The sequence below is a fragment of the Lissotriton vulgaris genome, chromosome 1_1 (assembly GCF_964263255.1).
Source record: "Lissotriton vulgaris chromosome 1_1, aLisVul1.2, whole genome shotgun sequence".
NCBI classification, from domain to species: domain Eukaryota; kingdom Metazoa; phylum Chordata; class Amphibia; order Caudata; family Salamandridae; genus Lissotriton; species Lissotriton vulgaris.
In genome coordinates, this window is record NC_141685.1 from 935,394,280 (window position 1) to 935,405,153 (window position 10,874).

Below are 10,874 nucleotides of genomic sequence, written 5' to 3' on the forward strand. Positions count from 1 at the left end.
GTAGGTTTGTGGGCATCAGCAGTTCAATAAAAAGTGGGGGCATACTAATGCAAGAAAGATGGCACTTTCTCACACAGTACTATTGTATGCGAGTGCAGTGCTGTGAAGGCAGTCTTATACAGCGGTGTCCAGCACGCTATAGCACCATACCAAGCAGTGGGGGAGCAAAGTCACGTAATGTGCATTGAGAGGGAATATTTGCCATGCGATAGATGCCATGAGAAAACAAGTATTTATCCACTTAGAAAGATCACTCCAATGTCTACTCACCCGGAGGGGGCCCAGTATAAGAGCAAAATCTAGGCCCGCACCTTCCGGATCGTTCCCAGGGGATCCCACAAGAAGCTGCAAGTGCCACAACATCTACTTACAGGGCCTTAGTACTGTGATCTGCAGCTCCACTGATTGGGCAGCCTCTAGTGAAAAGCGCACCAGGTGTGGCAGCAGAGCCTCCTCAATCCCCGGCTGCACGTTCTGTAGTTCCATAGCCATCAGGGAAGGGGGGCTGCCCTCTAGACCGAGACCCACCTCAAGGCTCGTCCAGGCTGCAGTCGTGGGCTCCAGTATCGCCGTGTAGCCGCCCTGCCTCCAACCAGTGAAAGGCTGCTGCTTTTCTGGCCCCAGCCCCCACTGTCCCAAAAATTGACAAGCATGTTGTCTTTGGTCGAGGCCAGAGAGCACCCCTAATCCCGGCTGAGGTGTGCAGCGTATGGAGCAGGCAGGAGAGGAGACGGCGTCCAGCCCCAGGTTGTTGCACTCAATAAGGCCCAACCGTGGCCCTCTCCTACTCAGCCCTGCTTCTGCAGCTTCAAGGGCCACTGGGCCGTCTCTCACAGTCAGGGCTCGGACAGTCCCACAGTAGCTACGGCCTCCACCCCCAATCTCACCGCTGCATCCCCCAGCATCAGCGCAGACCGCAGCTCGATATCACTCACTCCCACTCGCAGTTTCCCACTGTGCCTCACCTCCAGCCATAGGCAGGCAGCTGATACCAATGGCTATCTGCACAGTAGTACAAAAGGGGGTGGTGATGGACGGAGCATCTGAATCAATCAAACACTCACAGGGTCAGACGGATTTGCATATAGCCATGTCTGAACTGGGGTGGCAGAGTGGGCTAAAGAACGGTGATGGATTAAACCCAGATCTTTTGACTGGGTGTGAGTGTTTGATTGATTCAGATGCCCCGTCCACCACCACCCCCTTTTGTACCGCTTTTGGCCGCCATAAGTGTGGCAGGGTATGCTCAGACGTGAATCCCTTGCTCACATTGCCACTGTTTTCAAGCAAGCCGGGCTGAAGACGGCTGGAATGCCAGAAACCGGTCCTCCGAAAGCCTGTTTTCGGTCCAGGGAAGACATGGCTTGGCAGTTCGGGCTGGACTGTTCCCATGAGGCACAGGGTCAGACTGATATGCATATAGCCATGCCTAAACTGGGGTGGCAGAGTGGGCTAAAGAACGGTGATGGATTAAACCCAGATATTTTGACTAGGTGTGAGTGTTTGATTGATTCAGATGCTCCGTCCATCACCACCCCCTTTTGTACCGCTTTTGGCCGCCATAAGTGTGGCAGGGTATGCTCAGACGTGAGTCCCTTGCTCACTTTGCCACTGGATTCAAGAAAGCCGGGCTGAAGATGGCTGGAATGCCAGAAACCGGTCCTCGGAAGCTTGTTTCCGGTCCAGGGAAGACATGGCTTGGCAGTTCGGGCTGGACTGTTCCCATGAGGCACAGGGTGAGACTGATTTGCATATAGCCATGTCTGAACTGGGGTGGCAGAGTGGGCTAAAGAACGGTGATGGATTAAACCCAGATCTTTTGACTGGGTGTGAGTGTTTGATTGATTCAGATGCTCCGTCCATCACCACCCCCTTTTGTACCACTTTTGGCCGCCATAAGTGTGGCAGGGTATGCTCAGACGTGAGTCCCTTGCTCACTTTGCCACTGGATTCAAGCAAGCCGGGCTGAAGACGGCTGGAATGCTAGAAACCGGTCCTCGGTAGCTAGTTTCCGGTCTAGGGAAGACATGGCTTGGCAGTTCGGGCTGGACTGTTCCCATGAGGCACAGGGTCAGACTGATTTGCATATAGCCATGTCTGAACTTGGGTGGCAGAGTGGGCTAAAGAATGGTGATGGATTAAACCCAGATATTTTGACTGGGTGTGAGTGTTTGATTGATTCAGATGCTCCGTCCATCACTACCCCCTTTTGTACCACCCCAAAATACGCAGCATTACAGAACATTATTTACATTTTCTACTCACACAATTTAGTCAAGCCTGTTGCATAATTTGGTCCTCATCTTCCTCATAACCTAGAGGTTTAGACATTTTTGTCAGGAGGGGGTCCTTACGTTTGAAAATGTTGACAGGGAGGTCTCGGCATTCAAAAGTTTGAAGACCTCTGATGTAGAGGATATATTGATAGATGTATAGCATGAGAGATAGGGTAATTCATTGGAAGGTGTAGTAGAAAGAAGTTTGAGATGAGTCAGAAGGTTGGGCTAGAAGATATATTGAGCGTAGTGTAGGCTGAGAAATAGGTTAGTGCATTGGAAATGCTAAATTAGAAGAAAGTGATAAATATATAGATCCATAAGTACATTGAAAGTATATAGATACATAAAGGAAGTAAGTATATTTAGATTAAAGATATTGATAGAGGCACAGGATGAGAAAAAGGGTAGTGCATTGGGTATGCTTTTTCAGGAGAAAAGTAACAGACACACAGATCCAAGTACATGGAAGGTACATAGATGCACAATGGAAGTATGTACATGTAGATTAATATTATTTATTATTATTTTTTCTTTTCTCTTAACAACATAATTATTTTACATGTTTTATAAAGTAATACACAAAGATAGGTACATATCTATAGTGAAAATAAATGCTTATATACAGAGGGATATGCTGTAAATTACTTTTTCCGTATGGTGCTTATGTGGGGAAGAGCCAAATCTTGAGTAGTTTTCTGGAGATAAGGTGGTTGTCGGTGGATCTTATGTTGGGGGGTAAAGATTTCCATAGTTTGGCTGCTTGAACAGAGAAGGATGTGCCACCCATGTTTTTTTTCTTGTATGGTGGGATTTTGAAGCGAGATGCTCCTTTAGAGCGGCGGTTCCTTTGTTGAATGTGTTTAGTGATTTTATTCCTGAAGAAGAGTGGTCCTATTCCATGTATTGCTTTGTGGGTAATACAAAGCAGCTTGAACGTGGATCTTCTGGCAACCGGTAACCAATGCAGGGCTTTCAAGGCAGGGGAGATGTGGTCTTGTGGTTTGATATGCAAGAGTAGTCTGGCAGCCGAGTTCTGAATCCGTTGTAGTCTTTTAATGGTCGTTAAAGGTGATCCGTGGTAGAGGCTATTGGTGTAATCGAGTTTGGATGAGAGATGGTAGCTTGGACCTTGTGTGGAAATCCCAAATGAGGGAAAATTCGTCTCAGCGTTTTTATAGTAGCAAAGCTTGATCTTGCTAGTTTATCCACTTGGGCATTCATCGACAGCTTGGAGTCCATGGTCATTCCGGGGTTTCTTACTTCCTTCGATACTTTAGGCAGTGATCCCAGTTCATCAGGCCATGCGGCAAGCGGGTTGTTATTTTTCCAGTCACCACACGTGAGTATTTCAGTTTTTGAAGCATTCAATTTGAGATGGCACCAAGTCATCCACCGCTCTGAGACAGCTGAAAATTGGTGATTTTCCAAAGTCTTTGGGGCATTTCAGTTGAAGGAGTATTTGTGTGTCATTTGCATAGTTGTAGCACGTGAGGTGAAATGTATTGATCAGTACTGGTAAAGACTTCATGTAGATGTTAAAAAGCATGGGCGAGATGATAGAACCTTGAGAGACCCCTGCTTTTGTAGAGTACAGTTTGGATGAGAAATATGGGGTATGAATGACATTAGTTCTGTTTCGAAGGTAGGACACGGTCCAGTCTAGAGCAGTTCCCTCTATGCCTGCTTCATAAAGTCTTTGTTTCAGAGTGTTGTGGTCAACCGTGTCAAAGGCAGCTGAGTGGTCCAAGAGGCGTAGCGCAGCAACCCCCTTGCGGTCAACTGTATTCTTTAGGTCATCCCAGATGGCAAGGAGGGCAGATTCAGTGCCTCTTCCCGGATGGAATCCTGTTTGGAAATCTGAAAGTATGTCATTCTCTTCAATGAATTGTGACATCTGGGCGAACGCTGCTCTTTCTATCAGTTTGCTCAGCAAAGATCCATTTGTAATGGGTCTGTAGTAGTCAGGGTTCAGCTGGTCCAAGTTTGTTTTCTTCAGTAAAGGGCTTATGTATGACTTTTTGAGTTCTTCTGGAAATATTCCAGTAGTTAAGGAATCGTTGATGATTCTTCTTACTGGAATGGCAGCAGAGGTTGTTAAAAGAATTGTCTTGAAAGTTTAAGGCGGACACGGGTCAGAAGAAAGTTGTGTTTTTTTATGTTATTATTTCTGTAAGGTGGGGTCTAGGGCGTTCTGGTGTAAAGCTGAGTAGCATTTTTTGCTATAAAAGTAAAGCAAACATTCATCCTTTACTATAAATGTCAGCTGCAATGTTTGGAAGCCCCTCACCGCTCCATTATCCAGTCTGCATCAAATTTGCGTATATAGACACATTTTATCAGAGAAATTCTTTAGTCAGGACCTTTTGTTCTATCTCATCAAGATTTCTTTTTGATAATTTGTATATTGGAATTAATTGTCGTTGCTCCATGGTTAATCTTCAAAAGTTCATAGATTGGCTGAACTCATGACATAAAATTCACATTTCAGTGGCACAATGAGTCCATAATCTTTTCAGACCTGATTATCAAACATGAAGGAGGAAAAAGGAGGAAAAATCTAGACTGCTCTTTACACGAAAGAGACTATAAAAGTCACCATCAATGAGACTTAAAAGACAATTTGCCATTTAGTCAATTTCTATGTACCCGTAGGAATTGTACAACAAGCGAGTTTGAGCTATTGGAATTGCAAATAACAATGCCTTTTATTTTTGTTTTCTTTTAAAAAACCTAAATAAAAGGCATTGTATTTGACAATGCCAATAGCTTAAACTCGCGTAACTGCGGGACCTATTGCATTGCAAATGCTTCTGTGTCTCTTCATGCCAATGTTGGTGTTTGTACGTATGGCTGCATGCGTCTATGCCCGGAGAGGATATTTGTTCTGTGCTGTTTGCGTGTCTGTGTGTACCTCAGTATGTTTGTGTCTTTGTGCGGCTTTGTGTTTCAGTGACTGCGTCTGTCTAAAGGTGGCCATGCCTCTATATGCGCTTAGCGTACTTTTTTGTGGTGGTGTATGTGTTCTATTTCCGCACCTGTGTACGTCTGTGTGTTAGACAGTGTTCGGTTCCATGGGAAGGCACCACTTTATTTATTGTATTGTGATCAGCGCCTTTTACCGTTTGTGCTCAGGTCGGTTGTGTTTTCTGTTGACACATAAAATGTCCTCCTGGCGCCCAGCGTGGCCTCCTTTCAGGGTGCATTGACGGCGGCCTGGTGAATTATTGCAGTCCACCTCCCCCCGGCTGAGCCACGGACAGGAAAGCTGAACCCACCGCCTCATTGCCGATCTAACCATCAGCAGTCAGGGCCCGCGAGCTTCAGCTGGGGGACTCCTGCCTGCAGCTTTAGCATCCCTATCTATGCAGGAAGCACCCCCCCCAAGCGAGGAATGAAACCTTGCTATTATATTTTGAAGATTGCACCCTCAGTCTTGGTGCCGGTGTGTAGTGAGCCTGGGGAGGTAAGGTAGGGTGACCAGATCCTCAAAACAAAAAACGGGGACAGGTAGTTGACATAGAAGTGGGACTACAGTTGCAAGTAACCGTCGACATAAAAGTAGGACTATTTGATAGCTGTCAGATATAGAAAAAGGACTACAATGACATCTCCCTCCACAGACCGAGATGAAGCATTACAGACAACAAATCCGAGGTCTTTTATTGGCACCCCTCTCCTTTACGCAGCAGCATTAGTACTTTTTATTACATTTACACTTTTAAGGACTATAGCATATATTTGCCAAAAATCAATAAAACATCACAGGCTAGCAAACGTCAGATTTACTAGCTTTATCAATGCTCGTTTCTATAGCTGCGCGTCAGCACCCCGTAAAGTACAACTTACTAATGTTGCTTAGTTGGTCATGACAGAAAAGCATGGGAGGTAAACTGCGGAATGCTAAATTGCTGAAGGGCAGCCAATGAAAGACAAGGACATTTCTGTGTTTAACTGGGACACTGTTTGAAAACAGGGACATTTGAGTCACTTGGAGACAAGTGTCGGGACACAGGGACACTTCTCCAAAAACAGGGACTGTCCTGGGAAAACGGGGACGTCTGGTCAACCTAAGGTAAGGGCAGGGGCACGCACAGGTGCCCCAGAACGGCTTCTATCAGCCCAAAATCGGGGAGGAAATCACCCTGAAGCGGCAAGGCGGTAAAAGGGTTAAGAAGCTTGGCTTATCCTTCAGGAGCAAGACTCTGTCGGTGAATCCTTGAGACCCTCAGAACACGCTGCCTTCTCTGAGTTCTCTCCCCCCCCCCCATCCAACCCCCAGCTATATACTCCGATACACAGGGCAGGCTCTGAAGTATTAGTCCCTGCTGTCAAGTGTGACATGCAGAAGCCAGCCGAGCACTCCCCCTTCCCCCCCCCCCCACCTCCACTACCACCACTGCCACAACAGAGTCCTATCGGACACACATTTGCATTTATAAAAGCAGACCGGTTGTTGGTCAATGGGTTGTGAAGTAGGTACGGGATCAAACTCGCTATTAGGCCGGGGCGTGCCAGAGGTGGAGCAAAGCTCCATAAACCCCAAGCAGAGTGAGGAAAATTCCTTGTGTTCTAAAGTTTTGTTTGGAAAAATAAATATAATTGGAGTGCAGCAGATCCCTCGTATCCCAAGGGCCTCGGTATCACTGCATCTGCTGCACTAATTGCAGCTGCACTTCTTACCTGCGGTTCTGTATACCCCAGGGCCCGTTGCTGGCATACAGCGATGGCCTATGGCTCTCTGCCCTGCTACCTGCGCCATGTGACCTGCTGCCCACCTTGTACGCCCTTTTGCGGATTACACGGGTATATGGTCCCTAATCCACTTCCATGAACCCTATCCCAGATTACAGCAAGGATATTATCACTTCTGCCCTTCAGCGGCCGCCATTCAGGATTACAAGAGCTGTACACTCACAACTTCGCTCCATGGGTCACTATACCGGCTACAGCGCGGATGTGCATCCTGTTCTCGACACAGAGTCCCAGTCCAAGATTACAGCGCATCTGTGTGCCCTGCTCCCAACACAGAGTCCCAATCCATAATTACAGCAAGGATGTGTGCCCTGCCCCCAACAGAGAGTCTCAGTCCATAATTACATCACGTATATGCGCCGTGCTCCCCACACAGTGTTCCCATCCATAATTACAGCGCGGATAAGTTCAAGTTCAAGTTCGGGCATTTGTATAGCGCACTACTCACCCAGAGGGTCTCAAGGCGCTAGGGGAAGGGGTTCATTATTTGTCAAAAAGCCAGGTCTTAAGTTCTTTTCTGAAGGAGATGTGGTTCTGCATAAGGCGGAGGTGGGTGGGGAGTGAGTTCCAGGTCTTGGCAGCCAGGAAGGAGAAGGATCTGCCTCCCATGGTGGATTTCCGGATGCGCGGGACTGCGGCGAGGGCTTGATTGGATGATCTTAGTTGACGGGTGGGTTTGTAGAAGGACAGACGAGTTTTGAGGCATTCGGGTCCTAGATTGTAGAGGGCCTTGTGTGCGTGGGTGAGAAGGCGGAAAGTAATTCTTTTGTTGACGGGAAGCCAGTGGAGGTCTTTTAGATGACCGGTGATGTGATCTTGGCGCGGGATGTCTAATATGAGTCTCGCTGACGCGTTTTGGATGCACTGGAGTTTATTCTGTAATTTTGTTGTGATTCCGGCGTAAAGTGTGTTACCATAATCCAGTCGGCTCGTGACCAATGCGTGGGTGACAGTCTTTCTTGTCTCGAGGGGGATCCAGCGGAAGATCTTTTTGAGAATACGAAGTAAGTTGAAGCAGGAGGACGAGACGGCGTTGACTTGTCTGGACATCGAGAGAGAGGAGTCTAGGATAAAGCCAAGGTTACGTGCATGGTCTGTGGGTGTGGGTGCTGTGCCCAGAGCGGAGGGCCACCAAGAGTCGTCCCAAGCTGAGGGGGTAGATCCTAGGATGAGCACCTCCGTTTTGTCTGAGTTGAGTTTTAGGCGGCTTTGTTTCATCCATTCGGCTACTTCTTTCATGCCTTCGTGAAGATTGGATTTGGCGGTGTTGGGGTCTTTGGTGAGGGAAAGGATTAGCTGGGTGTCGTCGGCATAAGAGATGATGTTGAGGTTGTGCTGACGCGCGATGGAGGCGAGAGGACTCATGTAGATGTTGAAGAGGGTGGGACTGAGTGAGGATCCTTGAGGTACGCCGCAGATGACTTCGGTGGCCTCTGAGTAGAATGGGGGAAGTCGGACTCTTTGAGTTCTCCTAGCGAGGAATGAGATGATCCAGTCCAAGGCTTTTCCTTGTAAGCCAATGTTGCTGAGGCGTTGTATAAGGGTGCTGTGGCAGACTGTATCGAAAGCGGCGGAAAGGTCGAGTAGGATGAGGGCCGCTGTTTCTCCGTTGTCCAGGAGTGCTCGGATGTCGTCGGTCGCTGCAATGAGGGCAGTTTTGGTGCTGTGTTTGGCTCGAAACCCGGATTGAGATGGATCAAGGGAGTTGTTGGATTCAAGGAAGGCGGTGAGCTGGCTGTTGACGGCTTTCTCAATGACTTTGGCCGGGAAAGGAAGGAGGGATATGGGTCGGTAGTTTTTCATTTCTGAGGGGTCTGCTGTGGGTTTCTTCAGAAGGGCGCTGAGTTCGGCGTGTTTCCAGCATTCTGGAAAGGTGGCAGAGTTGAAAGAGCAGTTGATGACATCACGGAGTTGGGGTGCGATGATGGAGTCAGCTTTGTTGAAGATGTGGTGGGGGCAGGGGTCAGAAGGCGAGCCAGAGTGGATTGAGTTCATGAGGCGAATGGTGTCTTCAGTGGTGATTGGCTTCCAGGCGCTGAGGTAGTTAGTTGGAGGAGTAGGATCTGAAGGAGGTGGGGCGGGTTGATCGCTGGGAGAATTCTCGAAGCTGTTGTGGATGTCGGCGACTTTGTTGTAGAAAAAGGAGGATAGCGCATTCCAGAGGTCTTGGGAGGGAGTGATGTCGTTAGATGCTGTGGAGGGATTGGTGAATTCTTTGACGATATTGAAGAGTTCCTTGCTGTTATGAGTGTTGTTGTCGAGACGATCCTTGAATGCTGGTTTCTTGGCGGATCGGATCAGCTGGTGGTGTTTGCGGGTGACTGTCTTGAGGGAGGTCATGTTGTCTGAGGTTGGGTTTTTTCTCCAGTTCTTCTCCATGGTGCGGCATAGCTTCTTGGATTTTTTAAGTTCCTCATTGAACCAGGGAGCCTTTTTGCTGGCTGATTTCATCTGATGTTTTTTCAGGAGTGCTAATTCGTCCGCACTGTGGGTAATCCATTGCCTGAGGTTGGTGGCTGCTTGGTCTGGGTCCATTGAGAGGGTGGGAGGGTTTTGGTTGAGTGATGTGAGGAGTTGGTCGGTGGTGATTTTGTTCCAGTTGCTCCGGGGAATAGGTAGTGGACGGTTGAGGGTCAGGGTGGTTTTGTAGCTGAAGTGAACACAGCTATGATCCGTCCAGTGGAGAGCTGTGGTGCGATCGAAGGAGATGTGCTTGCTGGAGGTGAAGATAGAGTCGAGCGTGTGTCCGGCTACATGGGTGGGGGTGTCACCAAGTTGTTTGAGTCCGAGATTGGCCAGGTTGTCCAGAAGGGTGGTGGTGTTGCTGTTGTGTTTGTTTTCAAGGTGGACGTTGAGGTCTCCTAGAAGAATGTAGTTCTCGGAGGCGAGGGCGTGTGGGCTGACGAAGTCCGTGATGTCATTGCTGAATTGAGTGGGGGTACCTGGAGGTCTGTAGATGAGGGTGCTCCTGGGTGGTCCTGGGATCGGTGTGGATCTGGAAGTGGAGATGTTCGGCGGTTGCAAGATTGTCGTCGGAGCTGGTTGTGATTTTGATGGTGTTTTTGTGGACGATGGTGATGCCTCCTCCTGTTTGATTGGTGCGGTCTTTCCGGATAATCTTGTAAGCGTCCGGTATGGCTATGGCGATGTCGGGGGCTGATGATGTGTTCATCCATGTGTCAGTAAGGAAGGCGATGTCAGGTGATGTAGTGTCGATTAGGTCCCAGAGTTCTGTTGCGTGTCTGTGGACCGAGCGGGTGTTGAGCAGGATGCAATTTAGGTGGTTAGAGTCAGAGTTGTGTTTGGAGGACGTGGATTTGGTGAGTGTTCTGAAGCAGTTGAACTTGCAGGGGAGGCAGGCGAATGGGCCATGGGTTCGTCCTGGGGTGGCTTCGCAGCATTGTGGTGCGCGTCCTGGGTTGAGGGCGAGGAGAGTTGCGGCATCATATGTGACTCTAGTGGGTTGGGTGCGGCGGGGACCAGGGGGACAGGCGCTGGGCGCGGTCCAGGCGCGGTCGGGCGTAGACGGGCTTACCTTTGGCGCACCTTGGGTGCGCATGGGGCGCGACCGCTGCGCGTGAACACTGCGCGGAAGTACATCAGTCATATATAGATAGTGGGTGGGAGGGGTGAGGGCGGAGCAGCTGGGAGGCGGGGTGGATATCCGGGGAGGGGAGACTAAACAACAACAAGGTAGTATACAAAATGGCAGTCGGGGCACAGACTTACAATCACACGCTAAAAACTACTATTAGGGCACAGGGAGACACAATAGTGAAAGCGAGGCACCACAGACAAAGCTCAGCATTACAGCGCGCTGTGCTAGTATGCCAATTAGTCCGA